We start from the raw sequence: 19,110 nt of genomic DNA, 5'->3' as shown, positions 1-19,110 counted from the left end.
CCCAACTGGCGCGAAGGCTCTGTACCCAGTGTCCCGATTCTGTTTTACTTGGGTAACTCCTTGCTCTGCGGGAATGTAATAAATACTTTTTGTTGAGTTACAGGCCTGCGGTCTGGAGAGAGCAAGGACTTGAGGATGAGCACGTATCACGCGGGCCCCAGTCCCGCGACCACCCGACAAGGTTCTTTCTGGTCGCGGGACCCCAAGGGGCCGAAAGCTGGGAGCCCAGAGCGCAGACAGTAGGCCCTCTGCACCTGGGCTTCGGATCCATCACCGCGGGTTTGTCCTGCCCCTCATGGTCCAAGCGTCCGGCACATACAGCGCTCCGCTGTGTGCCGAGCCGGGTGACCGCTCCCATCGGGGAGGAAGCTGAGCGCTCGTGGACACGGCATAAGCCACAAAGGCGTTGTGAACCGGGCTGCTGGCAGGCTGTCCCCAGCTCCGGGAGCCAATGGCTGACCGCCAGGATCGCCCTGGCCGTTGGGAAGGCCACCTCCAACAATAGTATTCCAAACTGGTTGCTCTCGATTTTTGAAGAGCCTGTGTTTCTCTTGAGGTTCCTGAGCTGAGTGGAGAAACACTGACCCTTGAGTTTCTCCTGCACCGTAGTGACTGAGTCAGGGGCGGGGCCGCCAGGCTTGGGCAGAGGATGGAGTTACTGCGCCCAGTATCCGACTGTTTAGTGTCCGGCCATGTGCGCGCACTGCACCCAGGCCTGCGTGGGGCGCAGACAGGGCCTCTGCGCCTGAGCGGCTGCTGTTCTAGGGGAGCAGGCTCGACAGACATCATTTTGTAAGAAACTTCCACTAATGAGACTGATAGGAAGAATGACAAAGTGAGAGAGATAAATGGAGAGAGACAGGAATGGGAGCCCTAGATCAGGTGGTCAGCAGGTTCTCTGGACAGGTGACCCTTGAGCAGGGAGCTTAAGAACCACACCTTGTTCCAGGGAAGGATGTCCCTGGCTGAAGTAGGTCAGTGCAAAGGCCAGAAGCAGGGGATCCAGAGAAGGTCAGTGCTGCCAGAGAAGGAACAGGAGCACCCAGAGGGTGGGAGGGGTGGCTGGGTCTGGACCTGGGTTCTGACTTCAGCCTCGATGACCTGGGGCACTTGAGAGGGTTTCTGGTGGGGAGTTTTTTTGTTATGCTCAAATTATTTTCTCTTGGCATAATTTCAGATCACCACAAAAGTGGCAAGAATAGTGTGAGAATTCCCAGATTCTCACGGATTCCCAGATGTTAAACTTTTACTAAGAGAGTGTGAGGCATCTGGAAATGGGGTCTTTGAGGGTGTGATCAACTCAAGATGAGGTTGTACTCGACAAAGAAGGGAGTTCTAAATCCAATAAAACTCATGTCCTCATAACAGGGAATTGTGGCCACAGAGCCAAGGAGGGGAGACAGCCACGTGAAGACAGAGGCACAGGCTGGAGTCATCTGGGCACAAGACAAGAACACGGGCAACTAACAGGAGCTGAAAGAGACGGGGGGACCCTCTGCCAGAGCCCTCAGAAGGAGTGAGGCCCCCAGGATTGTGAGAGACAGTAAGTTTGTGTTGTTTTAAAATGCAAGCGGTAAAATTAAAAAAAAATTTTTGGATATCATTTTATTTTGTTTGGTCACACCGCACGGCTTGTAGGATCTTAGTTCCCAACCCAGAGATTGAACCTGAGCCCTCAACAGGGTAAGTGCCGAGTCCTAACAACTTGACCGTCAGGGAAGTCCTCAACATAATTTTAGAGTCTCAGAAAAGTGGCAAAATAGTGCAAAGAATTTCCAGACACCCTTCATTCAGATTTCCCAAATGTTGAATTTGTATTACATTTGCTTTACATTTCTCTCTGTATGTATATCTCTTAGAGTCTTACACATTTTCAAATGGTATTCATCGCCATTATATAGACAACATCCTGTATTTCTTTTCTTGATTTATGAACTTTAGACCATACCTATTTTAACAATAAAAATAAATGCTCTTTCCCACTGCAATGAGAAGCCTGCACATTGCAACTAGAGAAAGCCTGCACGTAGCAATGAAGACCCAGCACAGCTTAAAAAAAAAAAAATGCTCTTTCTTATGCCGACAACTTTTTATATTTGCAACAGTTTTATTTTTTAAATTTATTGATTCAGCTGTGCCAGATCTTAGTTGCAGCATGTGGGATCTAATTCCCTGGCCAGGGTTGAACCCAGGGCCCCTGCATTGGGAGCCTGGAGTCTTCACCACTGGACCACCAGGGAATCCCAACAGTTTTATTGATACAATTCACATACTCTACAATTCACCTATTTAAAGTGTACAATTCAATGACTTTTAGTATATTCACAGAAAAGTTCAGCCATCACCACAGTCAATTTAGAATGTTCTAATCACCATAGAAACCCTAGCCCCTTAGCTATCACTCCCACACCAAGCTTCCCATACCCTTTCCATACCCCCCAGCCCCTGGCAAACTCTAATCTACTTTCTGTCTCTCTAGATTTGCCTATTCTGGATGTTTCATATAAATGGAATCATCTAGCATGTGGTCTCTTGTGACTGGCTTCCTTCACTTAGCGTTTTTTCAAGGTACATCCATGTTGTACGTATCAGTACTTTTCTTTTTATTGTCCAATGAAATGCTGTTGTATGGCTGTCTCATATTTTATTTATTCCTTTGTCAGTTGATGGACATTTGTATTGTTTCCACTTTTTGGTTAGTATGATTAATGTTGCTATGAATACTTATCGACACTTTTTCATGTGCACATATGTTTTCATTTCTCTTGGATAGACAGCTAAAAATACAGTTGCTTGGTCATATGGTAACTCTACGTTTAACCTTTGAGAAACTGCCTGTTTTCCACACAACTGCACCTTACATTACACTCCCATTACACAACATTACATTCCCATCAGCCATGTAGGAGGGTTCCAATTTGTTTATGCACTTACCAACACCTATCATCATTCCTTGTTTTGATCACAGCCATCCTAGGGGGTGTGAAGGGGTATCTGGTTGTGGTTTTGATTTGCATTTGCCTGATGACAAGTGATGTGAAGCATTTTTCATGTGCTTCTTGGTCATTTGTATATCTTCTTTGGGAAAATGTCTATTCAGATCGTTTGCCCATTTTTAATTGGGTTGCTTGATGTTTTGTGGTTGAGTTATAATAGTTCTTTTTATATTCTGGATACTGGACCCTTTATCAGATATGTAATTTGCAAATATTTTATCCCATTCTGTGAGGCGTCTTTTCATTTTATCGGTAGTGTTTTTTGATGCGCAAAAGGGTTCAGTTTTGATGAACTCCAGTTTACCTACTTTTTCTTCTTTTGTGCCTTGTGTTTCTGTTGTCATATCTAAGAAACCACTGCCTAATCCAAGGTCATGAAGATCTACTGTGTTGTCTTTGATGACTTTCATGGGTTTAATTACGGTATTCAGATTTTTATCTACTTTGAGTTAATTTTTAAATTATTTATTTATTTATAACTATGCTGGTTCTTTGTTGCTGCGCAGGCTTTTCTCTAGTTGCCACAAGCAGGGGCTTCTCTCTAGTGGCACTGTGCGGGCTTCTCACTGAGGCGGCTTGTCTTGTTGTGGAGCACGGGCTCTAGAGCACAGTCAACCGGGCTTGGTTGCTCTGCGGCCTGTGGGATCTTCCTGATCAGTGATCAAACCCGTGTCTCCTGCATTGGCAGGCAGATTCTTTACCACTGAGCCATCAGGGAAGTCCTACTTTGGGTTAATTTTTTTGTTTATGGTGTGAGGTGAAAATCCAGCTTCATTCTTTTGCATGTGTATAACCAGTTGTCCCAGTACCATTTGTTAAAGAGACCATTTTATCCCCATGGACTGGTCTTGATACTCTTGTCAAAAGCAATTGACTATAGATGTTAGGGTTTTCTTATGGACCTGTAATTTCGTTTTGAAGAACTGACTCATTGGAAAAGACCCTGATGCTGGGAAAGATTGAAGACAGGGGGAGAAGGGGATGACAGAGGATGAAATGGTTGGATGGCATCACCAACTTGATGGACATGAGTTTGAGCAAGCTCTGGGAGTTAATGATGGACAGGAAAGCCTGATGTGCTGCAGTCCATGGGCTTGCAAAGAGTCAGACACAACTGAGCAACTGAACTGAACTGAACTGAATTCTATTTCATTGATCTGTACATCTATCCTGGTGAGGATATGGTGAGGAACAGGGAGGCCTGGTGTGCTTCAGTCCACGTGGTTGCAAAGAGTTATACACAACTTAGTGACTGAACAACAACCACATACATCTGTCCTTATGCCAAAACCACACCATTTTTATTACTGTAACTTTGTACTAGATTTTGAAATCCGGAAGTGCAAGTCTTCCAACTTTGTTCTTTTTTGAGATTGTCTTGGCTATTTGGGGTTCCTTTTGTGTGCTTAGTCTCTCAGTCATGTCCAACTCTTTTTGACTCCATGGACTATAGCCTGCCAGGCTCCTCTGTCCATGGGGCTTCTCCAGGAAATAATACTGGAGTGGGTTGCCATGCCCTCCTCCAGGGGATCTTCCCAACCCAGGGATCCAACCCAGATTCCTGCATGGCAGGTGGATTCTTTACCATCTGAGCCACCAGGAAAGCCCAGGGTTCCTTGAAATTCCATAGAATTTTAGGATCAGCTTTTCCATTCGTGCAAAGAGGTTATTAGGATGATGAGAGGGACTGATTGGGACCTGTGGATTGGTTTGGGGGAGTACTGCCATCTTAACAATGTTAAACCTTCTAGATCTGTGAACAAAGGGTACCTTTCCACTTATTTAGTTGTTTGTTTGTTTTTTGTTTTTTTTTTAGTTTCTTTGCAATTTTTTGGTAATTTTCAGTGTACAAGTCTTACATTTCCTTGATTAAGTTGATTCCTAATTCTTTTATTCTTCTGGACTTAGGGAGTCAACATCAAGTCTTCTGAAACATGCTGCCAATGGAGGAGAGAAGGAGTGGCAGAGTGGGTTTAACTGTTGACATTAATAGCTGCATGTGGGCTTGGGGGCAGGTATCTCCCTCTCCTCTCATGTAAGCATGTGGAGGAGTTTCCCCAGCCCGTCTCCACTGCTTCCTCTGTCCTAGGTAAGGAGAAGCGATGTATCTGATTGGTCAGTTTGGAAGAATAAGTGGGAAAGTTTGGCCCAGCCAGGGGTAAAAATTAAGTCTTGGGGTCCATGAACATGGGATGTCTATTTATTTAAGTCTACTTTACTCTTCCCCATGATGTTTTGTCAATTTCAGAATGTAAGTTTTATACTCAGTACGTTCTTTAAAATTTTTTTTATTTAAAAAAGTTTTATTGGATTACAGTTGATCTACAATGTTGTGTTAGTTTCGGGTGTACAGCAAAGTGAGTCAGTTATGCATACACATCTGTCCACTCTTCTAGATCCTTGCCTGTATCGGCCTGTACTCAGTAACTTCCTACGGCACCTGTCAAGTCCTCACTTTGTAAAGCAGGCCTATTAGGGTTCCTGGTTATTCCTCTGCTCACCCTTCCCCACACCACCATGTCCTACCTTCAATGACTAATACCGTTTCCACTAATAACAACAGCTTAACCCAGCTTAAGCACATGCCCGGCACTCTTCTAGGAACTTGGCCTACAGTAACTAATGGAATCTTCATAACTATCCTAGGAGAGGAGGCCAGTGACTTGCCCAAGGTCTGCAACTAATGGGGAGCAGAGCCAGAATTCCAGCCAGGCTGTCAGACGCCTGCATCTCTGCTTTTCTTCATCGACTTCCTTGCCTATTTTGCAATGGCAGTTGGGATGTGTGAGGTTGACCCCCATGAAGCAGCTGGTGTTTGACCCCTTGTGGTCTAGTGGCTAAGACTCCATGCTCCCACTGCAAGGGGCCCCGGGGTCCAACCGTGGTCAGGGAACCGGATCCCACATGCTGTAACTAAGAGTTCATATGCTGCAAGTAGAGATCTGGTGTGCCCCAGTGAAGACCCAGTGAAGCCAAATAGTATATAAATCAAAGTTTACCTATAATTAATTTATCTATTTTTGGCTGCACTGGTCTTCATTGCTGTACTTGGGCTTTCTCTAAATGCAGTGAGCGGGGGCTCCTCTTCATTGCGGCTTGCCAGCTTCTCATCGCGGTGGCTTCTCTTGTTTCAGAGCATGGGCTCTAGAGCACAGGCTCAGTAGTTGTGGCTCATGGGCTTAGTTTCTCCGCGGCCTTTGGAATCTTCCCCGACCCAGGGATTGAACCTGTGTCCCCTGCATTGGCAGGCAGATTCTTAACCACTGGACCACCAGGGAAATCCACCATTTTTAGCCTAACAAAAAACAGCAATTTCATTTGATTCAACTTGTTTTTGTTTTTTTTTTAAAAGAAGACCTGGGATTTGAGGCAGGTGCTGGAATGTTTGTTCAGTAGTACAGGTGGGGATTTTCTGAGCTTAAAGCTCTGCTATGTAAGGTTTGAACATGCTCCCCAGAGGAAGCAGCAGCTTTGAGAAAGGCAGGCTCACCTGGAGGAACCTTCTGAGCAAAAGACTGAAGTCTGCCTTCAGATGGGGGTGCCGTTTTGGGGGTGAGCTCACTCTAAGTCCAAAGGTGTGTTGAGGTAGGTAGGTCCCCCTGAGAGCCAGGCTCTACATCTGCATGAGTCATTCGGCCTCTGGGAGCCTGCCACCAGGGCCGGGCGAAGCTCTGACGTCCCTGGGCAGGGCCTGCCACGTGGACTCGCAGGGCTGGGTTTCCAGGCCCGTCCTGCAGCTCCTGGGACCGGTGACAGGAGCAGGGAGGGCAGCCACCTCGTGGCCTCGGGACTGTTTGGTTGATAAGCCTCCAGTATGTAAGAGGCCATGGGAGGAAGAGACCTGTAGCTTCAATGTCTTTGAAGAAGACAACTTTAAAGGAGAAGGAGAATTCAGCTTTGGACATGCCCTGTCGTAGGGCTTTGATGTGGGAGGAGGGTTACATTTCTCTGTTCCAGCAGTTTCAGACTGCTGAAACTCATTTGGTCTCCTGCCCAGCTGCTGGGGAGCCTCCCTGGACAGTAGCACTGAGCTGCAGGGGAGACCGATGGATGGGGAGTGAGGTTTCAGCCTTGACCTCAGGGCAGCCCTTGAGTTGATTACCACACGGTTCTTACCTGTTCAGACTTTCTTGGGACAGAGTCAGCCATCCAACAGGAAGGTTGGGGAGGGAGTATTGGGAACATGGCCTGTGGGTGAGGGAGGGTAGTCTTGAGGGACATTCCCCCTCCAGCCCACTCTGGACCCCCCGGCCTCTGTGCAGTGGGCCGGGAGAGAGCACTGAGGATCCAGGGGTGGGCAGTGACAACCCTTTAGCTCAGCAGCAGCACCCACTGCCCCTCCCCTCTCCTCCCAAATCCCCTCTTTCTCAGGAAAGGAGAGTGGCGTGTCTGCTCGGAGGACGACCGTAACTTGTCTGTATCTCCTGACTGCAGGATACTGGTCAGTTTAAGAGGGGCAAACCCTGGGGACTGGCTGTCCTGTCCCCCTCCCCTGGCTGGACAGGAGACCCTGGAAATACACCCGTCCATGTGTGTGATCACCTCATCTACAGAGGCCCCCTCAGTGTGGCAGGGGAGGGTTGTGGCTATTTCCACACTGAAAGATGCTGGAGCCATGGGCTCTCCATGTAGAAAAACACCCAACCTTACACCCTACACACAAAGCGATCAGAAAAGAATTCTAGCCCTAAATGCCCAGGGAAGATAATAAGCTTATGGCAAAGCCAGAGTATCAGTGGGGGCTCAGGAGCAAAGATGTCTTAAACAGAACCCAGAAAGCATTGTCCTTAGAAGAAATACTGCTGAACAGGACTAGTTACGTTTGAGGACGTTGCGTTCATCAAAACATGCCATTGGGAGGGAAAAGGAAACCCTAGACTGCGATAGATGTTTGCAACACATGTCAACAAAGGACTCACACTGGGTAAAGGACTACTAGAAATACACAGGAAAGAGATAAACTACCGGATTTTAAGCTGGGCAGAGAATTGGGCAGGTGCTTCACAGAGATATGCAAATGGCCAGTGTGAAAAGGCACCAGCTTCATCCATCCTTCGGGACATGCCGGGGACCTGTCACTGCAGTCCCAGTGGAAGAGCTGGAAGACAAAGGGCCTGAGACTGTCTTCCAGCCTGCCCCCACCCACTATGTCTGGACCACAGCAGCAGCGTCCATGTTGATCCCCACCGTCCACCCTTTAGTCTCTTCTCCAGCCTGCAGTGAGACATCACTTTAAAAATATAAGTCAGAACGTTTTGTCCTCCCCACGACTCAGAGGAGCTCCAGTGCTACCTACCCAAGCTCAAGAGGCCCTGTGTGATGTCTCCCTCTTTCCCGCCTGCTGTGCCTTGAATGCACTCTGGAGGGCGCTGCTGTCCACCCAGCATCCCAGGACCCCCTGCCCTCCCTCTGGCGCCCCCTGACCACAGTCCTGAGAAGCCATGTGACTTGCTTTGACCCATGAAATGTGGAAGTTCATCCATTGCCTTGATTAGAGTTGAAGAACCAGCAAGGGCTTCCCCTCTCTCTGCACTGGTGACTGGCAGGGCTCCATCCAGGCAAGGGCTGCCCCACCAGCTGTCCCGAGGGAAGACAGCGGTGGGAGTCATGGCGGCCAGCTCTCAGCGGACACATAGGGTGAGAGGGGAATGGGCCACGTGTTTCCAAGTATGGGGCGGTGCCAGCCTGTCCTGATCCATGCATGTGCAAGCTCATACCTGCTTCGGGGAACTTGCCCCCACTGACCTCTCCTCCTCCTCCTGTTCCTCCAGGTGGTCAGTTGTGCCAGAAACACATGTGAACTACTCAGTTCCTTTCTTACCACATTAAAAAAAATTTTTATTTAATTGGAGGCTAATTGCTTTACAATATTGTGGTGGTTTTTGCCACCCAACACAGCCATCCTGAACACAGTGTTCCCCATCCTGAACCCCCCTCCCACCTCCTTTCCCATTCCATCTCTCAGGGTCATCCCAGGGCACCAGCCCTGAGCACCCTGTCTCATGCATCAAACCTGGACTGGCGATCTATTTCACATATGGTAATATACGTGTTTCAATGCTATTCACTCAAGCTGCAAATTTCAAGTTCACTGAGTCCAAAAACACATCGAATGCCTCAGACAAGCTGAGCCAAAGCAAGGCAAGGGGATACAGAATGATTCCATTTATATAGCATTTAAGAACAGGCAAAACTGTAATGTTTGGTGAAGCCTATGTAGATTGTTTTTTAGTTCTGTTTTTATTATTATTATAAATTTCATTTATTTTTGGCTGCACTGGGTCTTCATTGCTGCGTGGGCTTTCTCTGAGTTGTGACACACGAGGGCTACCCTATGGTTGCGCTGCACAGGCTTCTCATTGCAGTGGCTTCTCTTGTTGAGGCTCTCCGGCTCTAGAGTCGGAGAGTCTAGGGCTCAGCGGTTGTGGCACACAGGCTAAGCTGCTCTGCCATGTGTGGGATCTTCCAGGACCAGGGATCAAATCCACGTTCCCTGCATTGGCAGGAGGATTCTTAACCACTGGACCACCAGGAAAGTTCCTAGTTACACAGCAAAGTACTCAGTTATATAGATAAATAGATACGTATATATATGTTGTTCTTCAGTTGCCCAGTCACGTCTGACTCTTTGCTACTCCATGGACTGCAGCACGCCAGGCCTCCTTGGCCTTCACCATCTCCTGAAGTTTGCCCAAGTTCATGTCTATTGCATCAGTAATGCCATCCAGCAATCTCATCCTCTGACGCCCTCTTCTCCTTCTGCCATCAATCTTTCTCAGCATTAGGGACTTTACCAATGAGTTTGCATCAGGTGACCAGAATACTGGAGCTTTGGCTTCAGCATCAGTCCTTGCAATGAGTATTCAGGGTTGATTTCCCTTAAGATGGAATGGTTTGATCTCCTTGCTGTCCAAGGGACTCTCAGGAGTCTTCTCCAGCACCCCACTTCAAAGGCATCAATTCTTTGGTGCTCTGCCTTCTTAATAATCCAGCTCTCACAAGTGTACATGACTACTGGGAAGACTGTCGGTTCAGTTCAGTTCAGTTGCTCAGTCGTGTCTGACTCTTTGCGACCCCATGGACTGCAGAATGCCAGGTTTCCCTATCCATCACCAATCCCAGGGACTGCTTGAACTCATGTTCATCGAGTCACTGATGCCATCCAACCATCTCATCCTCTGTTGTCCCCTTCTCCTTTTGCCTTCAATCTTTCCCAGCATCAGGGTCTTTCCCAGTGAATCAGTTCTTTCCATCAGGTGGCCAAAGGATTGGAGTTTCAGCTTCAGCATCAGTCCTTCCGATGAATATTCAGGTCTGATTTCCTTTAGGATGGACTGGTTTGATCTCCTTGCAGGCCAAGCGACTCTCAAGAGTCTTCTCCAACACCACAGTTCAAAAGCATCAATTCTTCGGTGCTCAGCTTTCTTTATAGTCCCAACTCTTACATGCATATGTGACTACTGGAAAAACATAGCTTTGACTAGATGGACCTTTGTTGGTAAAGTAATGGGTCTGCTTTTTAATATGCTGTCTAGGTTGGTCATAGCTTTTCTTCCAAGGAGCAAGCGTCTTTTAATTTTATGGCTGCAGTCACCATCTGCAGTGGTTTTCGAGCCCAAGAAAATAAAGTCTCTCACTGTTTCCATTGTTTCCCCATCTATTTGCCATGAAGTGATGGGACCAGATGCCGTGATCTTCAATGTTTCAATGTTGAGTTTTAAGCCAATTTTTTCACTCTCCTCTTTCACTTTCATCAAGAGGCTCTTTATTTCCTCTTTGCTTTCTGCCACAAGGGTGGTGTCATCTCCCTATCTGAGGTTATTGCTATTTCTCCCGGCAATCTTGATTCCAGCTTGTGCTTCATCCAGCCCGGCATTTTGCATGATGTACTATGCATAGAAGTTAAACAAGCAGGATGACAATATACAGCCTTGACGTACTCCTTTTCCAGATTTGGAATCAGTCTGTTGTTCCATGTCCAGATTTCCAGAAACCTGCAAACAGATTTCTCAGGAGGCAGGTCAGGTGGTCTGGTATTCCCATCTCTTGAAGAATTTTCCACAGTTTATTGTGATCCACACAGTCAAGGACTTTGACATAGTCAATGAAACAGAAGTAGATGTTTTTCTGGAATTCTCTTGCTTTTTCAATGATCCAATGGATGTTGGCAATTTGATCTCTGGTTTCTCTGCCTTTTCTAAATCCAGCTTGAACATCTGGAAGTTCTCAGTTCGTGTACTGTAGAAGCCTTGCTTGGAGAATTTTGAGCATTACTTTGCTAGCAAGTGAGACGAGTGAAATTGTGTGGTAGTTTGAACATTCTTTGGATTACTTTTCCTGGAATTGAAATGAAAACTGATTTTTTTCCAGTCCTTTGGCCACTGCTGAGTTTTCCAAATTTGCAGGCATATTGAGTGCAGCACTTTAACAGTATCATCTTTTAGGATTTGAAATAACTCAGCTGAAATTCCATCACCTCCATTAGCTTCGTTTGTAGTAATTCTTCCTTAGGTCCACTTGACTTCGGACTCAAGGGTGTCTGGCTCTAGGTGAGTGATCACACAATCGTGGTTATTTGGGTCATGAAGATATTTTTTGTATAGTTCTGTGTATTCTTGCCACCCTTTCTTGGTATCTCCTGCTTCTGTTAGGTCCACACCATTTCTGTCCTTTATTGTGCCCATCTTTGCATGAAATATTCTCTTGGTATCTCTAATTTTCTTAAAGATTTCTAGTCTTTCCCATTTTATTTTCTTCTATCTGTGCATTGATCACTGAGGAAGGCTTTCTTATCTCTCCTTGCTATTCTTTGGAACTCTGCATTCAGATGGGTACACCTTTCCTTTTCTCCTTTGCCTTTAGCTTCTCTTCTTTTCTCAATTATTTGTAAAGCCTCCTCAGACAACCATTTTGGCTTTTCGCATTTCTTTTTCTTGGGGATGGTCTTGATCACTGCCTCTTTTACAGCGTCATGAACCCCCATCCATAGTTCTTCAGGCACTCTGTCTATCAGATCTAATCCCTTGAATCCATTTCTCACTTCCACTGTATAATCGTAAGGGATTTGATTTAGGTCACACCTGAATCATCTAGTGGTTTTCCCTACTTTCTTCAATTTAAGTCTGAATTTGGCAATAAGGTGTTCATGATCTGAACCACAGTCAGCTCCAGGTCTTGTTTCTGCTGAGTGTATAGAGCTTCTTCATCATTGACTGCAAAGAATATAATTAATCTGATTTTGGTATTGACCATTTGGTGATGTCCACGTGTAGAATCATCTCTTGTGTTGTTGGAAAAGGATGTTTGCTATGACCAGTGTGTTCCTTTGGCAAAACTCTGTTAGCCTTTGCCCTGCTTCATTTTTTCCTCAAAGGCCAAATTTGCCTGTTAGTCCAGATATCTCTTGACTTCCTGCTTTTGCATTCCAGTCCCCTGTGATGAAAAGGATATCTTTTTTGGGTGTTGGTTCTAGAAGTTCTTGCAGGCCCTCATAGAACCGTTTAACTTCAGCTTCTTTGCATTAGTGGTTGAGGCATAGACTCAGATTTCTGTGATATTGAATGCTTTGCCTTGGAAATGAACAGAGATCATTCTGTTGTTAAGACTGCAGCCAAGTACTGCATTTCGGACTCTCTTGTTGACTACGAGGGCTACTCCATTTCTTCTAAGGGATTCTTGCCCACAGTAGTAGATATAATGGTCATCTGAATTAAATTTGCCCATTCCAGTCCAGTTTAGTTCTCTGATTCCTAAATGTTGATGTTCACTCCTACCATCTCCTGTTTGACCACTTCCAATTTACCTTGATTGATGGACCTAACATTCCGGGTTCCTATGGAATATTCTTCTTTATAGCATCAAACTTTACTTCCATCACCAGTCACATCTATACCTGGGTGTTGTTTTCACTTTGGCTCCATCTCTTCATTCTTTCTGGAGTTATTTCTTCACTCTTCTCCAGTAGCATATTGGGCACCTACTGACCCGGGGAGTTCATCTTTCAGTGTCATATGAGAGGACCATAGGCTTGACTATATGGACCTTTGCCGTCAGAGTAATATCTCTGCTTTTCAACACACTGTCTAGGTTTGTCATAGCTTTCCTGCCAAGAGCAATTGTCTTCAGATTTCATGGCTGCAGTCACTGTCCACAGTGGTTTTACAGCCCAAGAAGAGGAATCTGTCACTACTTCCACCTATATGTGTGTGTTTATGTATATACTTTTCCAGATTCTTTTCCATCATAGGTTATTACTGATATTGAATATAGTTCCCTGTGCTGTACAGTAGGTCCTTGTTGGTTATCTTTTTTTTCATGATTGTTCTTGTTGTTGCTGCTGCTGCTAAGTCACTTCAGTCGTGTCCGACTCTGTGCAACCCCATAGATGGCAGCCCACCAGGCTCCCCCATCCGTGGGATTCTCCAGGCTAGAATACTGGAGTGGGTTGCCATTTCCTTCTCCAATGCATGAAAGTGAAAAGTCAAAGTGAAGTCGCTCAGTCGTGTCCGACTCATAGCGACCTCATGGACTGCAGCCTACCAGGCTCCTCTGTCCATGGGATTTTCCAGGCAAGAGTACTGGAGTGGGGTGCCATTGCCTTCTCCTGATTGTTCTTAGCAGCATTTAAAAACTTTTAATATATTTTAATTGGAAGATAATTGCTTTACAATACTGTTTTGGTTTCTGCCATATGGTTATCTATTTTATATGTAGTATTTTATATCTAAACTCCAAACTCTCAATTTATCCCTCCTTCAACCTTTTTCCATTTTGGTAACCAGAAGTTTGTTTTCTGTCTGAGTCTATTTGTTTTGTAAATACATTCATTTGTACCATTTTTTTAGACTCCACATATAAGTGATGTCATCTATTTGTGTTTCTCTGTCTGAATTACTTCATATCTACGTAGAGTTTTTAAGATAATAAAACAAGACCAGGACCACATGTTGAGCTGGCCATCTCCTCCAGGAGGGAGGAGGAACTCCGTGGCCAGGAGGCTGGGCTGGGCTTTGGCCCATGCAGCTTCTTCTTGACTGGGCAGGACCTACTGGGGGCTCATAACCTCGTAACTCTTTCCAAAATATTGTGCTGTAGGCATCACGCAGCTCATGAAAAATACAATGTTTGAGCTGGCTAAGGGATGCAACTCAAATGTGAACGGGAGTCTCCTAAGAAAACTTCTCTTGGAACAAATTAAATATTTGTTATCATTCATCCTAATTCCTAGACTAAATCCCACTTAATTTAGCATGTTTAATTTGCTGCTAGATTGTTTGCCAGTATTTTATTTAGGACTTTTATATCTATATTTAGAACTGAGACTCCCCTATTGTTTTCTGTGTGTGTTCCATCTGTGAGGTTTTATCAGTATCATACTCATTTCATGTGAAGAACTTGGAAACTGTTCATTTTCTGATTAGAAAAATAAGCAGCACCAGTTTGGGTCAATGAGCTTTGAAATGCTGGGGGTCTTGGGGGAAGGTGTCCTTCCTCTGTCAGCATGAAGCCTGGAGAAGCTGCAGCCCGCTTGTTATTGGCCTGAAGTGACACAAACCCTTTAGGGTTGGGACTGGAGCTGGTGGCGAAATACAGCTGGAGCCTGGCTTTCGTCATCTTGTTGGCCGTGTGGGGACTTGCAGGTGCTCCTCAAGGCTGCCTTCTCTGGAGAACCCGAATAAGCCATCTTTGCTGGAGAAATAACCAGCACCTGTCTGTTGTGGGTCAGCACAGCCATTACATCAACCTTTATTGTCGTGGGTGGAAGGCCGTATCTGCTGCTACTTGCCCTGGGAGCGAGCACCTTGTCAATTTACTTATGTTTCCGAGCAGTTTCCTCTTATTTCTTAAAAGGTTATGTGGATTACCTGGGATAAGAAGCTGATGCCCTCTCTTCCGGACATGCTCTGCGTTGCCTGTGTTTAGCTTAGCAGGGACAGGAATCCAGCCCCCAGAGCTAGTTCATGCTGCCCAAAGCCCTCAGAAAGTCTAAATCCCCGGGCACCTGGACAGAGCCGTCTCTTCCCAACTTGATTGTCTGGATCTACCAGTTCTCGGAGTGCCTGGTCTTCTGAACCACCTCTTCTGGTTGACCATACTTTTCTCCAGGGTAAAGCCTATTCTATGCTGAAATGCCAGGTGCCAACAACGCATTTATTCCACCTTGCTCACTTCTGGCACACATGCAGGGGTGCACACGCATGCACGTACACACACACACACCGAGATACCCTGATGGATGCAGCTGCCACACCCTGGCCCAGGGAGGTGGAAGGCAAGGCAGGTAGGGCACCTCTGCGGGTGCTTCATGGAGCCAAGCTTCCTGGAGGGCTGTGCTTTGCTGAGAAGGTAACATGGAAAAGTCAGGGATGTGGACATTACATACACAAGTTTTAAGTGTATCAGGCTTCGCCACAATTTCTCTACTTTTGAGTATGTTTAAAAACCTTTATGATAAAAACTTGAAATGTTCTTTCATGAAATGATGGGTGGACTTTAATGAGAGTAATCTAAAAAGTCCCACTTAGAAAATCAGAAATTGAGAATCCTATGTTGATCACAATCCTGCTTTCTTTAGGAAAATCTACATGGTCTGTGAAAAACCCCAAGTTTGGGAACTGTTGGACACAGAGTTAACCTCACCAGGGTCAGCCACACTGAGTCCCACGTGACGCTGACTGCCAAGACCCCGCTGACTTTGCATCACAAAGGCTTCAGAAGCACATTTCTAATACCGGTCTTCTGCGTTTTGCATAGACTTTTTAAAAAAGAGAACGCATTTGCTAAGAAAGAAGAAGTGGTACTGCAGGGACCCCACCAGCAACCCTTTCCCCAGTGCTGTCTCATTCAAAGGAAGCGAGTTTTCTCTCATCAACAGAGCAGTTCAGTTCAGTCGCTCAGTCATGTCCAACTCTTTGTGACCCCATGGACTGCAGCACACCAGGCTTCCCTGTCCATCACCAACTCCCGGAGCTTGCTCAAATTCACATCCATCGAGTCGGTGATGCCATCCAACCATCTCATCCTCTGTCGTCCCCTTCTCCTGCCTTCAATCTTTTCCAGCATCAGGGTCTTTTCCAATGACTCAGTTCTTCCCATTAGATGGCCAACGTATTCAAGCTTCAGCTTCAGCATCAGTCCTTCCAATGTATATTCAGGACTGATTTCCTTATCAGTTTCATCTCCTTGCAGTCCAAGGGACTCTCAAGAGTCTTCTCCACCACAGTTCAAAAGCATCAATTCTTCGGTGCTCAGCTTTCTTTATGGTCCAAGTCTCACATCCATACATGACTACTGGAAAAACCATTGCTTTGACTAGATGGACCTTTGTTGGCAAAGTAATGTCTCTGCTTTTTAATATGCTGTCTAGGTTGGTCATAGCTTTTCTTCCAAGGAGCGTCTTTTAATTTCATGGCTACAGTCACCACGTGCAGTGATTTTCAAGCCCAAGAAAATAAAGTCTCTCACTGTTTCCATTGTTTCCCCATCTATTTGCCATGAAGTGATGGGACCGGATGCCATGATCTTAGTTTTCTGAATGTTGAGTTTTAAGCCAATTTTTTCACTCTCTTTCATCAAGAGGCTCTTCAGTTCATCTTCACTTTCTGCCATAAGGGTGGTGTCATCTGCCTGTCTGAGGTTATTGATATTTCTCCCAGCAATCTTGATTCCAGCTTGTGCTTCATCCAGCCTGGCATTTCGCATGATGTACTATGCATAGAAGTTAAATAAGCAGGGTGACAATATACAGCCTTGATATACTCCTTTCCCAATCTGGAACCAGTCTGTTGTTCCATGCCCCATTCTAACTGCTGCTTCTTGACCTGCATACAGATTTCCCAGGAGGCAGGTAAGATGGTCTGGTATTCCCATCTCTTGAAGAATTTTCCACAATTTGTTGTGATCCACAGTCAAAGGTTTTGGCTGAGTCAATAAAGCAGATGTTTTCCTGGAACTCTCTTGCTTTTTCTATGATCCATTGGATGTTGGCAATTTGATCTCTGGTTCCTCTGCCTTTTCTAAATCCAGCTTGAACATCTAGAAGTTCATGGTTTACATACTATTGAAACCTAGCTTGGAGAATTTTGAGCATTACTTTGCTAGCGTGAGATGAGTACAACTGTATGGTAGTTTGAACATTCTTTGGCATTGCCTTTCTTTAGGATTGGCATGAAAACTGACCTTTTCCAGTCCTGTGGCCACTGCTAAGTTTCCCAAATTTTCAGGCATACTGAGTGCAGCACTTTAACACCTTCATCTTTTAGGACTGAAATAGCTCAACTGGAATTCCATCACCTCCACTAGCTTTTTTTGCAGTGATGGTTCCTAAGGCCCACTTGACTTCGCATTCCAGGATGTCTGGCTCTAGCTGAGTGATCATACCACCGTGGTTATCTGGGTCATAAAGATCTTTTTTGCATAGTTCTTCTGTGTATTCTTGCCACCTCTTCTTAGTATCTTCTGCTTCTGTTAGATCCATACCATTTCTGTCTTATTGTGCCCATCTTTGCATGAAATATTTCCTTGGTATCTCTAATTTTCTTGAAGAGATCTCTACTCTTTTCTATTCTGTTTTCCTCTATTTCTTTGCATTGATCACTGAGGAAGGCTTTCTTCTCTCTCCTTGCTATTCTTTGGAACTCTGCATTCAGATGGGTGTATCTTTCCTTTTCTTGTTTGCCTTTAGCTTCTCTTCTTTTCTCAGCTATTTGTAAAGCCTCCTCAGACCACCATTGTGCCTCTTCACATTTTTTCTTCTTGGAGATGGTCTGGATCACTGCCTTCTATACAATGTCACAAACCTCCGTCCATTCTTCAGGCACTCTATCAGATCTAATGTGCTATTAATATATCAGTTATTTCAAATGGCAGTTTTCTTTAAATTTGGAGCTGGGACCCATCCTCCTTTTGGGCTTCTCTACAGAGCGTCTCTTTCGACTGGGTCCTGAACACGCCCAAACCAGCAGCAACACATGGGGGCAGCTTCAGGCCCAGACTGCCCCTCATGTGACCTGCACTAGGGTGTGGAAGGCGGGCAGCAGGCCTCTTTCCTTTACTTGGTAAGGTCCTTTATCACTTCAGTGACATTTAAGACACGGTGCATAGAATTTTCGGTTACATTTATTTCCTTTCACAAGAAAAGGAGACTTTAAGTTAATACAAGTTAAACTCTACCACATTCCCTCTTTCAGATGGAGTGGCAGTATTTCTACAACTCTGACCAAACTCAGAAAGAAGATCTAAAGTACTGTTTACTTTTTTAGAAGAAAATTACGATGATTTACCTAAAGTGCCACTAATTTATCCAAAATCCTCTGTTGTGAAAAAAATACAGTAATTTCAAGACAACAAATGAACAAAACTATCACCCACAGAATTGCTTTTTTATAATCAAATAAAAATTGATGTCCGTGAAGCAAACTGATTGAAGTAGTGTATTTCCTGGCAGACCTTCCATGAACAGGGTTTAAGGGCATCAGATGGGACACCCCTGAACTCCTGTCACCGAGGGGCATGCGGGTGGGTGTCTGGAGGACTGCTATGGGCAAGCACAGGGACGCAGTGTGCTGCCCTGAGATGCCCACCCAGAGCCATGTTTTGGTTGGTCTTTGGGTTAGGACTTTCTCTTAAAAGCTCTGTGCCCCTAGCCAAGGTGTGGCCATGGCAGGAACTTGGAACGAGTCCATGGTTGCAGCAAGTTACGCTGCCTCGCGTCATCAGTGACGGAGGTGTGGGGAGGGGACACCAGACACGACGGCTCTGCAGAGGCGGATGTGACGGCAGGGCTGCGCTCCTGTTACCCTGGTGGTCTTGCTACTGTCAGGGTGAAACAGGAAAGCAAGGGCCTGGGCAGGCACCTGTGTCACAGGCCCCCAAGTCTCAGGGACACAAGGTGGCTCTGGGAGCAACACTAGAAGTTCACGATATGAGAGCCGACCCCTGCAAGGGCCACAGACTGCATCTTCTCCAAGGACTGGCTCTCTTCTAAGAGCCAGCACTGTTCGCAGCTTCTACCCCAGCCTACTAACAGCTTCAGAAGAGCTGGGCCACTTGTTAACATGAAGGTAACAAGAAACAGGTCTGACTTTTTCTCCCAAGAATTTCCCCGTAACTGGGA

At 45.7% G+C, this 19,110-nt stretch overlaps 1 long non-coding RNA gene across 1 annotated transcript; it reads left to right on the top strand.

Moving 5' to 3' along the window:
- The first annotated feature begins 38 nt into the window (after positions 1–38).
- On the top strand, positions 39–18,455 carry LOC104984941. The gene is made up of 4 exons (XR_824815.1): positions 39–181; positions 1,369–1,543; positions 2,480–2,581; positions 18,185–18,455. It is a non-coding gene; the product is annotated as an uncharacterized LOC104984941 (long non-coding RNA).
- Positions 18,456–19,110: the final 655 nt, after the last annotated feature.

The sequence above is a fragment of the Bison bison genome, unplaced genomic scaffold (genome assembly GCF_000754665.1).
Source record: "Bison bison bison isolate TAMUID 2011002044 unplaced genomic scaffold, Bison_UMD1.0 scf7180017864037, whole genome shotgun sequence".
Taxonomy (NCBI): Eukaryota; Metazoa; Chordata; class Mammalia; order Artiodactyla; family Bovidae; genus Bison; species Bison bison.
This window is presented reverse-complemented; position numbering and strand designations above follow the sequence as displayed.